Below are 20,073 nucleotides of genomic sequence, written 5' to 3'. Positions count from 1 at the left end.
TGGCATTTATTGTCTTCCATACCAACAAGAGGAGACACCGACACCACCAAGCAACAAAACAACTTCCACTGGGAGTAACTTGCTGCCTTTTATACACTCCCTCCTGCAGGTAATTAAGTGGGTAAAACTACTCAGGGGGGGACCACCATCATTTAGAATAATAAATAATTTACCCAAAAACCCAACACCACAGAAAAATAGAGCCCAAAGAATGAATATTTACATAAATACAAATTTCTATCAGTAAATCAATAACGCATACTCAAAATAATCACATAAGTCAGCATTATTGATGGCTTTACTCCCCCCCTCTCAGCTTCATGGTTTGCTCCTGCAGCTCTTAAGCAGGTGCTTGGGCCTACAACACTCCTTTGCCTCCGCCCCCTGCTGAAGAGACAACCAGGAAGAGGTGAGTACTTACATTGTTCATCTTGTTTAAACTAATTTAACAACTAACTGAAATAAAGTAAAAGCAGTCAATACTATATTGTGAACCTTGACTATCCCTGAGTGAGGTTTCTTTCCACACAGGCAGGATGGCCAGACCCCCCCCTGTGGAACCACTCACAAAGACAGCTATCAAATGATTCACAAATTAAATAAACAATCAAAATAACAATGTGTATGGCTCCTGCTTTATCAGTTATCCCCACCTTAATACTTACTTGACTATTTCAGGTAATGGAACCCCTGGTCTCCATTACAGATTGCTTTAAATTGAGTCTAGCAATAAAGATTTCCCTATGGTTCAGGATTCCGTAGGGTGCTGTTTTTTGATCCCCTTAACTTCCTAAATCCAGATTTATTAGAGACTTATTCATCTTTCCTTGTAATCACAGATTTATGAAACAGTTTTACAAGTCTAATGTGATTTCCTTCCTCAAAATGAACGCCAGGAATCTTTACAAGAAAGTTCCCATCAAAATAATTTTTTTAAATTTGTTTATTAAGTATGGCTTCTTGAGGGAAATATAATTTCAACCTCACCATTAAGATTAAGCATTACTTTATGAACTTTCAATTTAGGGGGCCTTTCTGTTGTCCTAGATGTACTCAATTGTACTCACACGTTCAGTTGGATGTCTGCTTTGAGGCAAATGTGGCAATAAGGTCTGGCTGCACACTGTAGTACCACTCATTCCACGCCCCTCGCTGGGCCAACTTGGCCACCCCTGAGAAGGTTGCTGGACTGATAGGGGCTTGGCCTGACCATAAACACCTGGACTGCCCTGACTTCTCACTGGAACATCAGGCACTACCGGTGTATGTTCCCCCTCTACATCCAGTAGTCACGCGCCGCTTTACAGCAAGACATGGTGGAGACTGCCAGCCACTTGGATGGTCTCTGCGACCTCAGCGGATAGACCAGCCTGTGTCTGCCTCTCCCTTCCAGGAGCCAAACGTGGAGGGACTGGTCCAACACCAGCATCGTGCATATGATGCCCCCGAGGAACAGGCCAGGGCTCTGTCACCATCGGCTGCATCACTTCTAATGATGAACAGCCATTACCGCTTCACTTAACGGGAGGGATGAGATGGGGTGAGGGGGAACGCATACAGCAGCCCCTCTGGCCATTGCATTTGAACTCAGTGAGCAGTTCGCCTTATGCTGAAGAAAAAAGGATGCTGAGGCAGTAGGGACACTATATGCCATTTATACGTCACATGCATATCGGTAGCGACGTCCTATTGGTTGGCTACGTGCACAATAAAAATTTCAGTTGGCAAGTGCGTGCATGTGATTGGAGGAGGTATTACCCATAGATTCCAGTATAGGGCGGAGCCTGTGTGAGACCACCCAATGACATCTACAGGTGCCCGGCAAATTCTTATGGACCTACATCAACAACAACAACACTGGATTGGACTGACATGTCAGGGAAAACTGGCATGTCTTCCCCTTTGCTGATCACTCTGTCTCCCACTCATTTCTTAAGAACGCTGCACTCAGTGCGGACATTGTCATCTTCTCAGTAAAAGCCAGATTACAAGTTCTTCCAACTAGACTATCTGGTTACAACTCAGGTCCCTCATTGTCTGCATCACGCTACAGAACAGATTACTGAAACAATGCCACATATCTTGAATGGCTGCCATGTTTACAAGGGAATGCATAGCACGTTATGAAAGAATAGTGGACCTTATTGTGAAAGACGTATTAAACCATGTCTCACCGTCAGTAAGAACGTACAAACATTCATGTGTAAAACTATCCATGTTTCAGTTCTGCAATAGTAATTTTGATACTTTCCCCACATCTGCTGGCCAAAACATCAGATGTTGTGATTAATGAGTCCAGGTAGGTGTCCGTGTTGGAGGTTGCATGCACTCTGGACTCTAACATGGAGGAAGCTTTTATGACCAAGGCCATTAAATGCCTACCACTCCTAAACAACATCTCTGGACTAGGTACAGGTGTTGACTATTTGTCTTCATATTCGGCAGTTTAGGAAACAAACACAGACCTGTTGTTAGAGGACTCAAACAGCTGGTGATACCCCCAAAAAGGGCTAAACGGCTGGCAAAGTACTGTACTCTGTCTGCTATTATCAGCAGCTGCCATATATGGCGAAGACGCAGTTACTTATACCCATGAGTGATATGCCAAGTATTGTGAAGATCTGTTGTATGCTATTGGTCCAAAATCTTGTTTATGTAATTAAGTGCACCTATAATATTTGTGTTCCTGTGATTATTTCTTTTTAGTGGACTTAAATAGGGGGTAAAAAGGGTACAATGAAAACAATTCTCCTTGTTACACACTAGTTAGAGAATGAAGTGTAGACATAGTTTATTTTCAGACAAATCCAGCTGCTGATTCTTTGTTTTAAATATAAGACGAGTTTGTCATCCACTTCACCACATAAGGCAGAATACACATTTCTCATGTTTTTATAGATTTACTGACGTGGTCTCACATTCAACAAAACTAAAGATATTAACAGATAAACACTTTCATATAATGTGAAGCCTTTACCGTTACCATCTTCAAACTGACCTGAAAGTTTTGACTGGCAACTCACATTTCTTACATCTGCTTAAGTGCATAACCAAAAGCACTAAATAATTAGCGAGATTCATAACCTTACGTATTCCTTGAACAGATACAGATTTAATTCTAACATCTAATTTCCTCTTTTATTTAGCTGCTTGTATTTGCATTGTATCTACATTAAACATATGAGAAGTTTGGCTTCTTTTGTGGAAAGGGTTTTGTAGAAAAATATGTTTGTGCTTTTGGTATCACCACTGACATTCAGGTGTCAAATTGGCAATAGTATCAAAACATTTCATCTGGTACACAGAAGAGTAAGTTTGTTAATTGTCCTCTGCCTACTGATGCGAACAAGCCATGCATGGTTGTCAGAAACAGTGGAGTTTAGGATGGCACCAGGCCTCATTTAATTAGTCTATTTTGTGTTGGTTTTAACATTTTGTGTAGTTTTTTCATGTTTAAGTTTAATCACCCAATCCTTTGCCCTACTCACCCTCAATTACACCCCATCTTGACTGACAACCAGGTGTGTAGTTCTTTATGTCCTTCATAGCCATCCAATCCCTTGTTGCATGTCATCTGCAGTGTGTCTGTTCCATGCTGCAAGACTGAAGCCCAAATAAATTCTTGTAAAGTTATTGTCATGAGTCTTTTTTCAGACATGAGATTTTTGTTGTGGGTATATTATACAGCAATTTTAACCTCTTGAAATTATAGTGTTAATAGGTCATAAATGACTGTAGTTAATTATCAGGATGAATTAGTAATTAGTTTAAATCCAAATTAATCACCAAGAGATCAGTGCTTGACTTGCTTCTTACATCTCTGCCCTCTGACTACAACTATTGTGCAAAGCACCCAAGCTACATTAGTTCAACACTGAATCAAAGTGATAGCCCTGTATTCTCTGCCTGGGAAGAGAAGAGCAGGGACACACCCCCAAAAAATCAGTATAGTATGGAATTCATTATCAAGCATTGCTGCTATGTAATGGTATTTATGTAATTAGCCTAATCGTGTGATTGTAAAGTAACCCAAACAAAGTAGAAAATTGCCTATATGTCTCATATCTTGATATATTGAAGGACACTGACCACCTGTCATTACCAAAAAAGAACAGTTTTATAAATATTTGATTATATCTTTTCATGTGACAACACTGAAGAAATGACACTTTGCTAAAATGTACAGTAGTGAGTGTACAGCTTGAATAAGTGTAAATTTGCTGTCCCCTCAAAATAATACATCACACAGTCAATGTCTAAAACCACTGGCAACGAATGTGAGTACACCTCTAAGTGAAAATGTCAGGGCCATATTCGCAAGCCCTTATAAAGCCAGCCACTTAAATATGGACCCCATTGGAAATGAATAGACAGTGGTGTGTAATGTCGAGGGCTGCGAACCAGGTCGGTGCATGTACAGTGCATATTGGACAGACAGATGGATCACATTGCGGCAGCACTTGCTGTCATTTCCTTCCTGAAAGCAGTTGGATGATTTTCAAGTAGAGCTGTAAAGATTTAGATCTTATTAGGATGTCACAGTAACAGACAGCCAGTGAAATGGGAAATCAGTCAATTTACCAACAAACGAGAAAGCAGACAACCACAGATTGGACAATTCAAATTTATTGAAGACTAGCTACTAAGTCGGCTTGGTATGCTTGTGGTACAGGTTTAAAATCATGAAACCCCTAACCTTTTTCAGACCCTCAGTAACTTTATTTCTAAAAAACTCCCGCTGGAAGATGTTTTTATTGTCCCCACCAACATGACATGAATTTAATACCCTTCATATGTGATGTTTCTATTTTTGACTGTTTTACTCTCATTTAATAGAAAAATAAGCTCAAATCTCTGTTGAATTATTTTACTAGAGGCATAATTCCTGCACATCAGCTCAAATAAACACTATTTATGCAGCTAATAAAACTGGAGACTGAGCAATCCTATTAAAATAGTGGATTGGACCGATCAGCTCCTGTTATGTTCCAGTGTTAGATACAGACTCCTAAAACCATTCATATTCATTTGAATTTAAAGACAGGGTCTTAAATGCTACTGATTGAATTTGGAAGTAAATAATTCTGGGAATAAGCAAGATTGGTAAGGCAGTTTAGTTCAGCTTCAGACGGATTAATTTAGACAGATAGGAGGTGATAAAGTAATGGAGAGTGTGAGGAGAGATTAAACACCTTTAATCATTTACCTGTGTTGTCTAACAGATGTCTCTTTCTTAGTTGTATGCTGAGTTGTGCTCTGCTGCTAGGCAACAGTCACCATTAGTAATTACTTAATACCCAAAGACTCACACTTCTCCCCTCTCTTTACAAAACACAGACCCACTAGAGCTTCAATACATAATGCACACCTCTCCAGTGACAGTAGTGCTTTGTGGCAGCTGTATATTCTTACACGCACAAAGGCAAAATAGTTTCAGCAATTTACTCAAGCAGGATCATGTCTTCATTTACATTTATAAGTCAAGAGGCAAATGAAGCTAATGGATTCTACTAGAAAATCTAATTAGTGCTATTGTCCTCTTCACATCATTGTCTTTACAAGAAAGAGCTTTTTGATTAAAGCGCTGGGGGCTCAGCTGATCCTGGACTGGTTTGGTTTCTAAATCTTCTTTCTAATCCTGAACAGTAGTTAGGCTAATTGTGGATGATGGAAACACTCAGTCAGAAAATACATGAATTATAGCTCAGCTAGTATTAAATATGAATTGGACATTTTTCAATCAAAAAGCTTCCTCACCGTCACTTTTACTCTAATGTGAGGATTGATGTTTTTATTGAGAATGACAATGTACAGTTGTTGTTTTTTTTGCTGTTTAAAATCCACATTAACTACTGTACAAAAATGTCCTAATAGAATATGGATGAACTGCATGATTTTCTGGCCCATGTAGCCTCCCACACAAACCCCAGACCCTAAAATCCTCCATTATCATATATAATTTTAATGTTGCAGAATCTCCCACCAGGTGAGATATTGTCTCAACAGCCATGTGGGACTAAACTGTTTCTCTGTGGGAAAAAAAACAAAAACTCATTTATCCTCAGTCAGTTTCCCATTTTCACCAAAGATGAAATCTCAAATAAAAATCTTTTATTTTAACATCTGTTTTCTTTAAGTTATGCTGCAGTCATGTGATCAGATTAGTATCATATATCACTTTTTCCACTATAATTCTAAAACACTATATAGATAGTTGTTCCTATCGGCATGGACCACACAATATTTACAGGAAACATGTTTTTAGGATTCTTAAAAGATTGATTATCTGAGGCTTTGTAAGTTTCCTACCCTCTCTCACACATCTTTGATTTTGTAACAAAAAAGAGAATACACAAACTCAGTTTTCAATCAAATCACCTGTTTGTTTATGTTGGCTGCCAAAAGGGACGTCTGTCAGAAAATGAAAGACATTATATCCACTTCACCAGAAGCCCTTGTTGTGAACAAACAGTGTGGATTTGATCATTTTATATCACATAAATTTGGAGACTGAGGAGTCAGACTGTCTTACAGAGGGGGTTTGAGATATCAACCCTCAACAGACGGCTGAAGAGACCCCAAAGGAGGAGGTGAAAGGTTTGCTTTCCCTAAGTACTGTTTCTGGGCAGTTTGATCGTAAAAATGGCCACATTTGGCAGCAGCCGAGACAAGGCTTGGACAACACCATATGGGTAATTAGGGCAAGCTTCAAACAGGATCAAAAAATAAGTTGTCTCTCGCCATTGACTAACGTACATATTTGTTCCGAAATAAGGTCCCATAGGCCGGAAGCGGAAGCGAGTGACTTAGGCTCTCTATACTGAGACTGACACACACACACACACAGTCTTCTTTGGGAACAGTTGGGTGTATGTTAATCATGTAGCATACCTACTTTTGTAATACAAATTATGACTTAATATTCAGAGAATATTAATTAATGAGAATGTGGAGTTCTACTGTGGGAAGAATTTGATTCATAGGGAGAAAGAGAACTAATTAAAGCAGTTAGATGATACTAACTCGGTTAAATTTGTCTAGGAGTTTTAAGGATTAAAGATAATGGATTAACAGACTATTGGACATTACTGATCACAGAATGCAGGGTTTTAGCCTTACTGCTTGTTGTTTCTCCCAGCTGGGTTGCTGGTCGGTGGCCTCACGCTGGCTGAGTTCTGAGCGTTCTCTGTTAGGACGGCTTAAAGCCGTCGGCCGGTCGCTTTCTCTGCCAGGGAATTGCTCCGGAGGTCCGTCTTGGTCGGCTTATTGAAGAAAACTTGCAGTGGTAGGCTTTTAACCTTGGCTCGGGTTAAAGGTTTGATTGTCCTTTGTTACTGCTTGCGTAACGGACGCACGTGGCTGGGTCCGGGCTTCAGTGGGAGCAGTGTAAGTTAGCTTGACGGAATAAAGCTTAAAAGAACTTGGTCGTTCTTGAATTAAAATTGTGTGACTGAACGGTCTAATAACTTTTAACACACAAAAGAAAAGAAAAGAAAAAGCAAGTAAGTTGCTGGAAACGAGGGAAAAGCCGAGGCCACGGTGCTTCGCGTGGGTGGCTTGAAAAGGACATCTTCGCGGCAAGCCGGGCCGGACTTCTTAGGGCACTGCTGGGAGACGGAGCACACTGAGCGCGTGCCAAGAGCTGCTGAAGAGCGAAGAGGAGCAAAGAGAATTACGAACGGATAAACACAGAGTGACAATTATACATTAAAAATGGCATTTCAGAACGATGGCATGTAATACTTATTTTGTCCTCTTAGGGTTTCCTGCCCTCTTTCAAAAAGAGGTCTGATAGGCTGTTCAGGAGAAAGTTAATTCCAGGTTAGTGTTAGCATGTGTCATTTTAACAGCCAGCATCTTATCTCAGCTGCACCAAAGGTGGCAAGTTTTACGAACTGCCCAAAACAGCACTTAGGGAAAGCAAACCTTTCACCCTCCTCCTTTGGGGTCTCTTCAGCTGTCTGTTGAGGGTTGATATCTCAACCCCCCCTCTTTCTCTCAGGGAGAGAGAAAGAATTTGGGATCTCCAAATTTATTTGATATAAAATGATCAAATCCACACTGACTTGTTCACTACAATCATATTAAGACAAATAGTAACACACACAAAGTAACAAACAGACACACACACACACACACAGCCCTCTGAATGAGAGTGCTGTTAATTAGCTGTGTAAAGATCAAATTACTTTTTCCTGTGTTCTGATTGGTGGACAGATGTTGAGCTATTTTTTTGAATGAACTTCACTTTACTGCATACAGCGTACTGCTTCTAATACTTCTACTACTAGTAATGCTGCTAGTTGTCACTTCTAGTTGATGTCTACCTTTCTCTCTGTCTCACAGTCTCTGTCTCTCTTCTTCTGTCTCTCTCTCTCTCTGCCTCACTGTCTTCCTGTCTAACATTGTCTGACTGCCTGCCTCTCTGTCTTTATCTCACCGTCTATCATGACAATAAATAAAAGTGACTGTTAACATCAAGCTGGTAGTCAGAGCTAACAAGCCATGAGCAGCTGCTTTCAGTCTCTCTTTCCGTATTGGAAACACAGAGTCTGTTGCAGCGTTGATGGTCACTAGAAGCACATTCATGGCCCTTTGTAAAGGTTTCTGTGTGGTACCTGTGTTGTAACTGATTGAACAGTCAGAGAGGCCCTCCTTTGTGTGTCTGTGAAAGAGTGTCAGTATGTAGCGATAATGTTAATGTTATAGGCTACAGTCTGGTATATTTCGAGGCAGCTGATATGAAATATAGCTTACCATTAGACACAGTCCCCATCCTTGCTATTAATAGATTGGGGTCACTTCATCTAATCGTGACTCCGAGGTAGGTAACTCGAATTGCTAGATGATTTGATTTGGCGCAAATGCAGCATGCAAAAGTACTGGACGGTCAAGGTGGATAGTCCATTAAATGTGAAATGTGGGTGATAGAAAATATTGTCAAATATAGATATTTAATTGGATAGGGCCACATTTACGTGTTGTTAGAGAGGCTAGTGGAGTGAATCCAACTGCAGAACAAAAGTAGATGCTAAAGAGTTTGTTACTAAAATGATAAAATTGTACTAAAGAGTCTCTTGGCTCAGGGAGAGCAGAGGCAGAGACTTACATCGAGGAGCAAGGCAGGGTGAGGCAGGTGGACAGGCAGTTCCGTATGAGTGAGTAGCTGAGCTAAAAAAATCCAGGGAGCCAGGAATAGTTGTGTAGAGTCAGTGCAGGTTTGGGCTGAGTGGGAGAGGGATGGAGGCAGGACGCAGATCAGGAATCACTGTAGGCAGAAAGAGACAGGCGTTGACCAGGGCTCAAAAATGATAAATAAAGTTAGTAGAGCTGGAATGAGACTAACTGTACAGTTGAATCTGTGATCTGCTGTGTGGTGGACAGGTTATAAATAGCTCAGTATATGAAGCATGGGAGGCAGCATACCTGATGCCACTCCTACAATAAAGCACAAACTGACAGAGAGAAAGAGAGAGAGACTCCTGGCTAGACCAAAGGGCTTTGACACATGTAGACAGATTTATTACATTATTTACAGATTTATTACATTACATTTGTTTGGGATAACAAAAAGGGTTGATACATTTAAAAAAAAAATGGAGATTGGAGATTCAGGCCCCAAGCAATTGACTACATATTACTTATGGTAAAACTGCATATGGACAGGTGAGACACGACTGATTTTTTCCAACAACATAAAGGTGAGACATTAGGAGGGGCAGGTACACAAGTTATATGAACAAATAGCGCTAAATTGGTCAGAGGGTGAAATTTCTATTGGCAACTAATGACTTCATCTTAAAAGTGAAGCCAAGGCAGTAGTGCCTTGAATGTGTGTTCTTTCTAATGGCCAGCAGTAGGTGTCAGAAGTCAGATTGTATAGAATACTATGAGAAAAATCCCCTAATGGTCATTTGATGTATTACCTCAGTGAACGTTTATGGTCGTTATCACTAGTTTCAAGTCTTCTTTGATACAATATGATGTTCATTTAGTATGGTCCTATTTAGAATAAAATCAACAATTGAGCAGGGTATGCTTTAAGGCTACATTGTCAGGCGCAGCAATGCATTTCACTCCCCATCTCCACCCTCTCGTTCAAATATGGTCACTTCAAGGCCAATATGCCAAACTCAAGGCTTCAAAACAGTAGTCCACAAACCAACGCAGGGCATTGGTGGCATAGGTGATTATCTAGGGTGCAAAATGTCAGGAGGGCGCCGCAAGAGAAAGTTTTCAACTCGCAGTCGGCACGAATCAACTCCGCCCATGCGACACCAGCATATGCCGTGATAGTAATCAAGCGCACCCACCTCGCACTGTTAGCACAGGCTGTGAGTCGCAGCCAGATTGTGACAGAGTCATAATGTAGCTAGTAGTTTTGCAATATAAACATGTAATAACTGAGGCTCAAACTTGCTCTGTTTGTCTTAGGTCTTGAAGTTAACGTGTGTGGAATTGTAGTGAGATTTCCACCAGCTTGTCTCATCCATTTCTGTGTCTGTAAGACAGTCTGACTTTATCAGCCGAGTATAAACGCAGGCTCAGCAAAGTATAGGGCAGGTGATAAAAATATTATAGATTCTCATTAAATGATGATGTTAGTCTTGAAATATTACAACATTTTCTTGGCATACCAGAGAACACAGATATATGAGAGAGATTCTGAATGTGCAGAAAGTTTTGAACATGAGCAGAAACACTGAAGCACAGGAGCTATTAAAGTCCAGTAATTTCGAACTTAATTAAAATGAATTTATTTATCATTGATGTGAATGCCATATGCAAATTTAAAGAGGCTACTTCCCTAAAACGAAAGACACAAAATAGGAGGGAAGACTAAAGTTTCAAGTTTATTCAAATAGCACATTTAAAACAACCCTAGTTGACCAAAGTGATTTCCAGGTTCAGATTACACAACAAATATACACAACAAAAACAGTAGAAAAGGTCAATTATGTCAATAATCAACTCTTATTTGAAGGCCAATGAATAGAGGTGGGTCTTTAGCAAGGACTTGAAAATGTCAGCAGTCCGAGCAATTCCTATTTCAACAGGTAAAGTATTCCAAAGATTAGGAGCAGCCACTGAAAAGGCTCGGTCACCTTTAGTTTTTAACCTGGATCTGGGGACATCAAGGAACATCTGATTGGATTACCTCTGTACTTTGATAGGGGTTTGTATATGTAAAAATTCTGATAAATAAGAAGGTGCCAACCCATTTAAAATCCTATAAACGAGCAATAAAATCTTAAAATGAATCCTAAAGCGGACAGGAAGCCAGTGGAGCAAGGCTAACAGATGAAGAGATGACTGATCTACTCCAACATATAAAGAATTACAGTAGTCTAGTCAAGACGTTATAAATGCATGGGTTACTCTTTCAAAGTCCATTTTTTCTTGGACTATTTCCGAAGAATGGGATATTTGACTATTTCTAAGGCCTCGACCGAGACAATTCCCCTGGCGATTCTTTTGAAACTACTTTAAAGAAACAATTTTTAATTATACTTCGAGGCCACGCGAACCCTCGCTTTATTGTTCCATTTTTACCTTTCCAAGGAATGTTATAATCAAGGGCAACTGGACTAATTAATTGTAAATAATGGACTAAATAATTGGTAAGTCATTTTCCCTTGCTTTAGGATGGTGCCCGAGATGAATTTAATGCAAGTTAAATTTTATAATTTAATATTATTTCTGAAATTGATCCTAATCCGTCTTTCTTAGCCTTCATCCACTGGTGCTGTCCTTTCATTCTAGATGGATTCAGTTGGGCAGTTTAACAACATGTGTTACCGAAACTCTCTCTCTCTCGCACATGTACACGCACACAGAGTTGCACAACATGTGTCGTGAATACAAATGCTTTTTAACTGAACAGTCCTAAAAATAAACAGTTAAACAGATGACTATTGTAATTATTGAATTTGTTCACTTGTTCATGTTCATTTAATGCACTCAAACACTCAAGTTAAAAATTCCAGTGAGAGCTCTCCTGAAGTGTGTTTGTGGAGTGTGGAGAAGTTTAAATTCTCTTTAAAAGCTGTGTTGTCTCTGTGTTCAGTGAAACCAGCCTCACCCTTCTGATCAGATACTCTTTATGTGATAGCCACAGATCAGTAACGGGATCATTTATTCCCTGATGAAACCTGGGGATTGTGGGTAATCAGATCAGTCTTCTAATCAAACAGCTTAAAAAGCTGCCAACCCAATTGCACGCTGGTTTGTGATTATTATTGTCAATTAGCTTATATTGGATTGTGTACTGAATAGTTGGTGGAGCACAGTAAAGATGAATACAGAGGCATTAATTTCAGTAGTGCAGCAACACATCAACAGTGTCAGTAAAACAGAGAGCAGCATTTTATGATACGGCTGACCAGGACTGGACATTGGGGGCACTAGAAGAATTCCTGCTGGTCTGGTAAGCAAATTAGCCTGATGGGTCATGTAATGTTAATAATGCTTAATTAAATGGGTACATGGACACATGCATTTCACGTCAACACAACCATCATGCAGTTCATGGAGTGCACTTCCCCAAGCAGTGCGGAGAAGAAAACAGACAACAGTGGATAAAGAGAGAACGAGAGATGATTTGTGTTTGTGATCAGAGGGTGATTGATCAAGGGGAACTGTTGTGCCCTCAAATAATGACAGAGGAGATTAATAACATCAGAAAGAGCATTGTGGTTTTTTGAGTTTTTTTTCTTTTCTTCTGTGTGTGTGCTGCTGTAACATCCTGTTATACTCCATCTCCACTTGACTAAATGAGTGTAGAAACCATAAGAGTTTGGCCACTTTGTTTCCAATCATATTTATGGATTTTTACTCAATGTGATTCCTATACCTCAAGGTTGATGAAACTTTGGAAATTTCTTGGCTTAACAGTAATGGAATCTATGTTTTGTTTTTTGTTTTTAGTGAAAATCCAATGAAATCACAACTGTAAAACAGAAACGCATCACTAGGGCATTTAACATTTCTAGAAATAATTACTATATTTTATTCAACTTCTGCTCTTTATCACAGCAAAAGCTTGTTCAGCTTGACTGAGACTGGATGCTCCAGCTGGCTCTCCGGCATTGTCCAGGGTTGAGTCAACTGTGCAGCAGGAGGCGCTGCCGCAGGTCACTGAGCGGGCGAGGTCTCCTGATTGTCCGGCAGGCTGTTTTAGGGCTGATGGCAAAAGGTCAAGGCCAAGATGGTGTGGATACAGCTCTCAGGAAGAGGCAGGGCTCTGCATTTCTTCTATTCTAACCTTTGTTGCTTTACACCACAGAGAAAGCTTCTTTCCAGAAGTTAGTTAAACTACAGCAGCTCAGGTTATGCTTGGAGAGGTGAGGTCCAGTCCAGCTTGGATGGCTGTGCAGCTCTTTTTGTTACTTAGCCAAGGAAGTGGAGTTCCAGGGTGTGGTGGAAGGTTTTCGCGCTGAAAACTATATTACTTTGTTTAAAAAGGGACACATAGTGTGGAGCCAACATGGTCTTTTCTTGACTCTAGTGATTCAAATTCAAGCTGTACATGTAAACTTCATATACTCTAGAGTATGTGAATTTTGCGGTACATCACTAACATCACCCCAATTTATATTTCCACCTCTACAGTAAGTTTATCTTGACTAACTTGCTTCAGTCTTGTGTGGGCTTGAAGAGCAGTTCTCCTCCTCCTACATTACAGTTTCTGAAAAAATATATGTTAAACATCAAGGACCTATGAACATCTGATCATTCTGCGGCTCATTTTGTTTGAACCAGACTGTGAAGCTACAGCACTGTAATTGAGAGCAAAGACCTGATGTGAAACATATTCGCAAGATTGATTTAGAATCTTGGTCACAAATCATTCAGTTTAGTTCAGCTGAATGCAAAGTACTAATAACAGGCATGTAAACTGGACAGGGTTAAAAGAGGGATTTACACAAATCACGTAGGTGACCCATTTTGGTTTTGCTGAAAGGTGAGGAGTCTGCATGTCTGTAATACTGAGTGGGTTGAATCTGTGAAAAGGAATACACAGTATAATATGAGTAGGGATGCAGCGATTACTGGATTTCACTATTAACCGTGCTTTAAAACGTCACGGTTAATTTATCGTAAAGACTCCCCTACACCGAGTGTTTGTATTACACAAAAATAAAGTGATGCATCTTGCACAAAACGAAAACAAAGTTGCACGAGCGGTGCACCAGCTTAAAGTGTCGTGCTTATCAGAGACATGGAGGCTACTACTGCACACTGGCGGAACTATGGCAGAGGGACCAAACTGTGAACCTTTATTTCCAAAGAAACGGCTGAAGTTGGCAGTGTGGGAGCATTTTGGGTACACCAAGTCTGCCCAGGGCATAACTGAAGATGACGGATAACCTGTTCAAAAACTTAAAAAGGTTTAAAGGTTGCTGCTAAAGGGGCGAATAACTACATCAAATTTCATGCAGAACCTGCAGGATCACCTCCCAGCTTTGCAAGCCCAAGTAAAGGTAGACTACATTATAACTAGTTAAATAATAGGGATGCACCAAATGTTCGGCCACCGAAATTATTTGGCCGAAAATAGCTAAAATACCACTTTCGGTGTTCGGCCTAATAAGTCAAAAAGACTGATTAAACCGAACAATGACATTGACATGTCAGCAGTGTGGAAGCATTTTAAAGTGTCTGAGAAAGACGCAAAAATCGCCGTTTGCAGACACAGTTCTGCTGAATTGTCTCCTAGCACATCCACTCCATCTGTGGCTGACTTCTTAGAGAATGCAACAATGATCTGAACCACTTTGAGTGTTTCTGTCACTCGTTTGGGAGAAGGCAATTTATCTAGCTACACCTAAATTTGGAGTGCACACATATTAAAGTCTTTATGGTAAATCCACTGAAACAGACCAGAGCCAGCTAACAGGCAGGTTAGCGACTTTATCCTGTCAGTTTCTGTATGTACAAAGACAAGTGTTGCAGTATAAGTCCTATATATATGAGTCCTACCTGAAGAGAGGCTGTGAAGTCTTCATGTTACGCGATACGAGAAACACATACAACCTTATTTATCAAATTGGGTTGGACTTTAGCACGAGGATACACATGTTTCAACGTCCATTTTTCAAAATTAGCTGTCAATACAGTGGAAATAAGATTAATTTGATTATATTCACAGAAAGTATAAAACATATTATATGTGTCCATTAAAAGTAAATAGACACATGTAATTTACTTTACTGGACTTTACTACCTCCTGGGCCTCGGACACACCCACCATAGTCTCTCCAAATCCTGTGGGAAACACTGAGTAAAAAGCACATTTTGACTATTTCATTTACGCAATGGTAAAAAAAAAATTGCCAAAAATGTGAATGTACTTGTTCTGTATTCGATATTCGTCAAATTTTATCACTATATTCGGTTTGGGCTACGGCATAGAATTTTTATTTCGGTGCATCCCTATTAAATAAGTTGGTAGGGAAATAAATATAAACATGTCACTTACAATCAATCAAGCTGTGAGATTTGAGCTTTCAGTACAACGTAAACAAACAAAGCATGTGTAACCTTTCAAACCCACTACACCGGGCAGCGCAAATCGCTTCTTTTCTGAAAGAGCCTTTATGGAAGACAGAATGCTGTCCTCTCATCAGTTACTGAACATTTAACGTTAAATCCTGTTGCCTCCTCCTGTCTGTGTTGAGAAAACGTTGCCTGGTGTAAAACACTAACATAACTTCAGGAGCTTATACTTTCAGGAATACCAATTAACTGCATTTCAGTTATTAATACCACTACACTCAATTTCTATCATTTTCACTAAAACTTATACGTATGGATGAGTGTTGATGACAATAACAGTTCAGTTTATTACTCTCCTCAATAACAATTTCCCCTGGAGCAAATTAAGTTAATATTCCTTTTATATTAATAATATTACAAATTATAGAAATATAATTGTTAATTTAAGAAAATATAAAAAGTCAACTTACGTCATTTCTAATGTTGTAAAGTTAAGTAATGCACAATAATCGTTACGAGATAATCATGAATCCGTGATTATTCCTCAGACTATAATCATACCAACAAAATCTGTAATCATTGCATCCCTAAATGGATGGAGTGAGAGTGGATGGATCGTTCATGGAAGTTTGTTCAAAATGCATTATGAGAAATTGCTTATCCTCTTAAACCAGGCTTCATTTATAACGTGTTGGAACAGGAACATGAATGTACATAACCTTTCTGTCCAATGTGGTATTTCGGGTGTCAGACCTGTTTTTAGTAATACAACTTTCTTTTCCTCTCATTGGTAAAAATAATCTTTTTTCTCCCTTCAGATTTTCTGACGGAATCGCGGAATTTGCTAACAGATATGGAATCAGCTGTTTCATGCTGAACATGCAGAATCTGCCAAAATGTGGCTACAATTCATAATATTCGTTTTCCATAGCATTAACGCAATGGGAACGGACTGACCCGGAACGTAATCGATTTTCGCTGTTCTAGCTGTTTTCCGTCCAAAACTGCGGCGCTTTCTGTCCACAGAGATCTTCTGGAAGGCCGCCACCTTGGTGAGGTCGGCTGCGGTCTTAAGTTTCATTTGTGTCACGAGGTATGAGAGCCGAAGAAGAGTGTAATTTGGCGGAGGCGACCTTTATCGGTCTCTGCTGGCGACCCGTAGGAGCTACACAGACATGCAGGGTATGCCTGAAATCGTACAAAATTAGCGTTTTTCCTAGAAATAGGTGCCAGGTAGGAGCATCTTTTTCACAGAACTTAAGGCAACCAAGAAAAACTTTTACTGGTATGTTATGTCATATATGAGCACCATTGCATCTCTCCTCTGCTCTCCATGTCGGTGTTTCACATACAAACACACACACACACACACACACTTGTTGTATGTATGTAGGGTTTTGTTTAGAATAGTTAATAGTAGTTTATTTGCTGAAGTTGTTGAGTATTGATCTGTGCTAAAGTTAACTACCTGTGATTATTTGTGTATAATATAGATACAGTAGTAAGCATTGGTTACAATGGTCAGTTTAAAAATTCACCCTTCACTGTCCACCCCTATTTATGCAATAGCCTACTCTAACTATTGGTTATTGGTCCCAGATTCCAGGGTGGAACCCTGTATTCATTAATGATAATTAATAATTTAGAATATAAATTTTTCTAGAATATCTTTGATATTCAGCTAATTACCAAACCTGACCTCGTGTTGAATCCCCAACAAGAGTTTAATATCGACCTCTCGAAATGATTGTCTTAAGAATGAGCTGATCTGATTAAAGTGCTGGGGGCTCGGCAGGGTCTGCACTGGGTTTGGTTTGGTTTTCCAAATCTTGTTATGTCACCTACTACCACTAAAGCTCAGATGTTATTAGTGTATTTAATATTCTTAATAAAATATTGTCATCCAATATGTCAGTCATGCAGCTGGACTGTTTCGTGTTGAAAAACAAACTAACAACTTAAACCCATTCATTTTTGATGTTAAAACACAATGTTTCATAGAGTCATTCTTCATGGAGCAGTTGTACCTCTGGAGATATGCAGTGCTGTCACTGAATAACAAGATGTTTTTGCTCCATTGATCTCAAGCTGTGTACTTCCACTGTCAGACACGGCTGTGTTCAGCTTTGGTTGCAGTAATACCTACATTTACAAAGTCATTCTCATGTTGAGAGCTTTGCTGTGATCAAGGCCACTGAGCTGTTGATTTCAGCCTGCATTGACTCTACAGTGAAATTAAATGTAGGCTATTGAAAACACATGCAGAATTATTCAAGATTCACATACAACTTCACAGAACCAAATTCTAAATTTTATTCAGATTTATCAGCGATTTACATAATGTTGTTGAGATTTTGTATTTTGTGACTTCAGTCCACAGTGGTTAGCTGAGGGATTTTAAATAATATACTATATTTGGCACTTTTCTCTACAGTGTTACAAAGAGCTTTACCAAAAGGTCAACAATGGTCATCTTAGGGAAAGGATGATTGAAAATAACAATTTCAATTATTAGAAGTAATATTAAATCGAAAATATGTTTTAAAATATTATCAGATAACAACTAGCTAGTTCTAAGGAGTGGTTATAGATAATACACTAAGTTTGCAGGACTGCATCTGAGGCAGGGAGTTTCACTGTTATTTCTTCTTCCATGCTTTTGAAAAAAGGCAGTTACAAGAAGAAGACTTGAGCTGAAAAGACAACTGGGAAGAGGATTCCTCATTTCAGACATTAAATTGAATTTTCCGAAAGGTAGAATTCAGAGGGAGGATACATGAAATCCTCAAGTACAAGTACAACATGAATACACTGAAACCTTCCTGGAGAAGATTTGTTCAGGTCAGCTTTTCATTAAATCTCCAGATTTTTTCTTTCTTATAAAGCTGACATTGGATCATCTATTAAAGCAACATATTTTCATTATTCAGAGTTTTATATAACAGCAAAGTAAACATGCTGTTGTTGTTCTGCCATCTATCAGAGAAGCGTCTATAGAGTCCTCAAACTTACACCTGTAAGATCCATCTGGAGCAGAAAGTCTGCTTCAACACGTTTCTGTAATGGTGTGTAATGCTAAACATTTGATGGGAGTTTATTGGAGCAACTTTAAGGCAAACTCCTTTTTATTTAAATTTCCATTCCCTTCCACTTTCCCCCTGTCAGCGTTCTTTGCCTTACTCTTCTCTTTAACTCATAAGTGATCGGTCAGACAGCCCAATTGTGTAAGACCAATGTGAAATCTCTTTTTCCATAAATCACTTTGGGTCTGTGTTGGAAGATGTGTCAGGGCTGCCCGGGAGCTCCAATCTGCTCCATCACAATGATCTACAATACTGGTTTCTACGAAGTTTCGCAAGTCATTTAATCCTCTTCTGACCTCACCTAGTCTATATAGAGTGAACTTTAATTAGTATTTATTGATGAAAGTGTTCCTTTAGAGTCACATTTAGCCCACTGTGTGAGTCAGTGTTCAGACAGTTGCTGATGTTGGATGGTGATTCAGACCGCTGTTGTGATTAAGACCCCTGGACAACCCCACAGCTGGACCCCAACATGCTGAATCTCAAAATAGAGCGTGCCATGATTACTCTTTCACTGTGTCTACCATATTAAATGTATTATCAATTTTTCAGAAATGTGTTTTATGGTCAGATTTTACTGTCTCAAATCTCATCCGTCCAGCTATGGAGAAGGTTATTATTCTCAGTACTGAGAAACATTGATACATACAGGTGCTGGTCATATAATTAGAATATCATCAAAAAGTTGATTTATTTCAGTAATTCCATTCAAAAAGTGAAACTTGTATAATGTATACATTCATTCCACACAGACTGATATATTTCAAGTGTTCATTCATTTTAATTTTGATGATTATAACTGACAACTAATGAAAATACCAAAATCAGTATCTCAGAAAATTTGAATATTGTGAAAAGGTTCAATATTGAAGACACCTGGTGCCACACTCTAATCAGCTAATTAACTCAAAACACCTGCAAGGGCCTTTAAATGGTCTCTCAGTCTAGTTCTGTAGGCTACACAATCATGGGGAAGACTGCTGACTTGACGGCTGTCCAAAAAACAACCATTGACACCTTGCACAAGGAGGGCAAGACACAAAAGGTCATTGCTAAAGAGGCTGGCTGTTCACAGAGCTCTGTGTCCAAGCACATTAATAGAGAGGCGAAGGGAAGGAAAAGATGTGGTAGAAAAAAAGTGTACAAGCAATAGGGATAACCACACCCTGGAGAGGGTTGTGAAACAAAACCCATTCAAAAATGTGGGGGAGATTCACAAAGAGTGGACTGCAGCTGGAGTCAGTGCTTCAAGAACCACCAAGCACAGACGTATGCAAGACATGGGTTTCAGCTGTCGCATTCCTTGTGTCAAGCCACTCTTGAACAAGACACAGTGTCAGAAGCGTCTCGCCTGAGCTAAAGACAAAAAGGACTGGACTGCTGCTGAGTGGTCCAAAGTTATGTTCTCTGATGAAAGTAAATTTTGCATTTCCTTTGGAAATCAAGGTCCCAGAGTCTGGAGGAAGAGAGGAGAGGCACAGAATCCACGTTG

The 20,073-nt window shown here is 39.5% G+C and overlaps 2 long non-coding RNA genes across 2 annotated transcripts in view; one reads left to right on the top strand and one right to left on the bottom strand.

The window, feature by feature from the left end:
- Positions 1 to 76: 76 nt before the first annotated feature.
- LOC123986645 lies at positions 77 to 616 on the top strand. Its single transcript, XR_006828920.1, has 3 exons — positions 77 to 109; positions 317 to 409; positions 532 to 616. It is a non-coding gene; the product is annotated as an uncharacterized LOC123986645 (long non-coding RNA).
- Positions 617 to 5,959: 5,343 nt separating this feature from the next.
- The window catches only part of LOC123986431, a 28,086-nt gene continuing 13,972 nt past the window's right edge, over positions 5,960 to 20,073 (bottom strand). The window contains exons 2-4 of the long non-coding RNA XR_006828880.1: positions 9,110 to 9,268; positions 6,379 to 6,411; positions 5,960 to 6,029 (exon numbers count right to left, since the gene is read on the bottom strand). This is a non-coding gene — a long non-coding RNA (uncharacterized LOC123986431). The remainder of the gene's footprint in view (positions 6,030 to 6,378; positions 6,412 to 9,109; positions 9,269 to 20,073) is intronic.

This window comes from Micropterus dolomieu, linkage group LG17, assembly GCF_021292245.1.
Source record: "Micropterus dolomieu isolate WLL.071019.BEF.003 ecotype Adirondacks linkage group LG17, ASM2129224v1, whole genome shotgun sequence".
Lineage (NCBI taxonomy): Eukaryota > Metazoa > Chordata > Actinopteri > Centrarchiformes > Centrarchidae > Micropterus > Micropterus dolomieu.
Note: the sequence above shows the minus strand (reverse complement) of the source record. Positions and strands in the feature narration are given on the sequence as shown.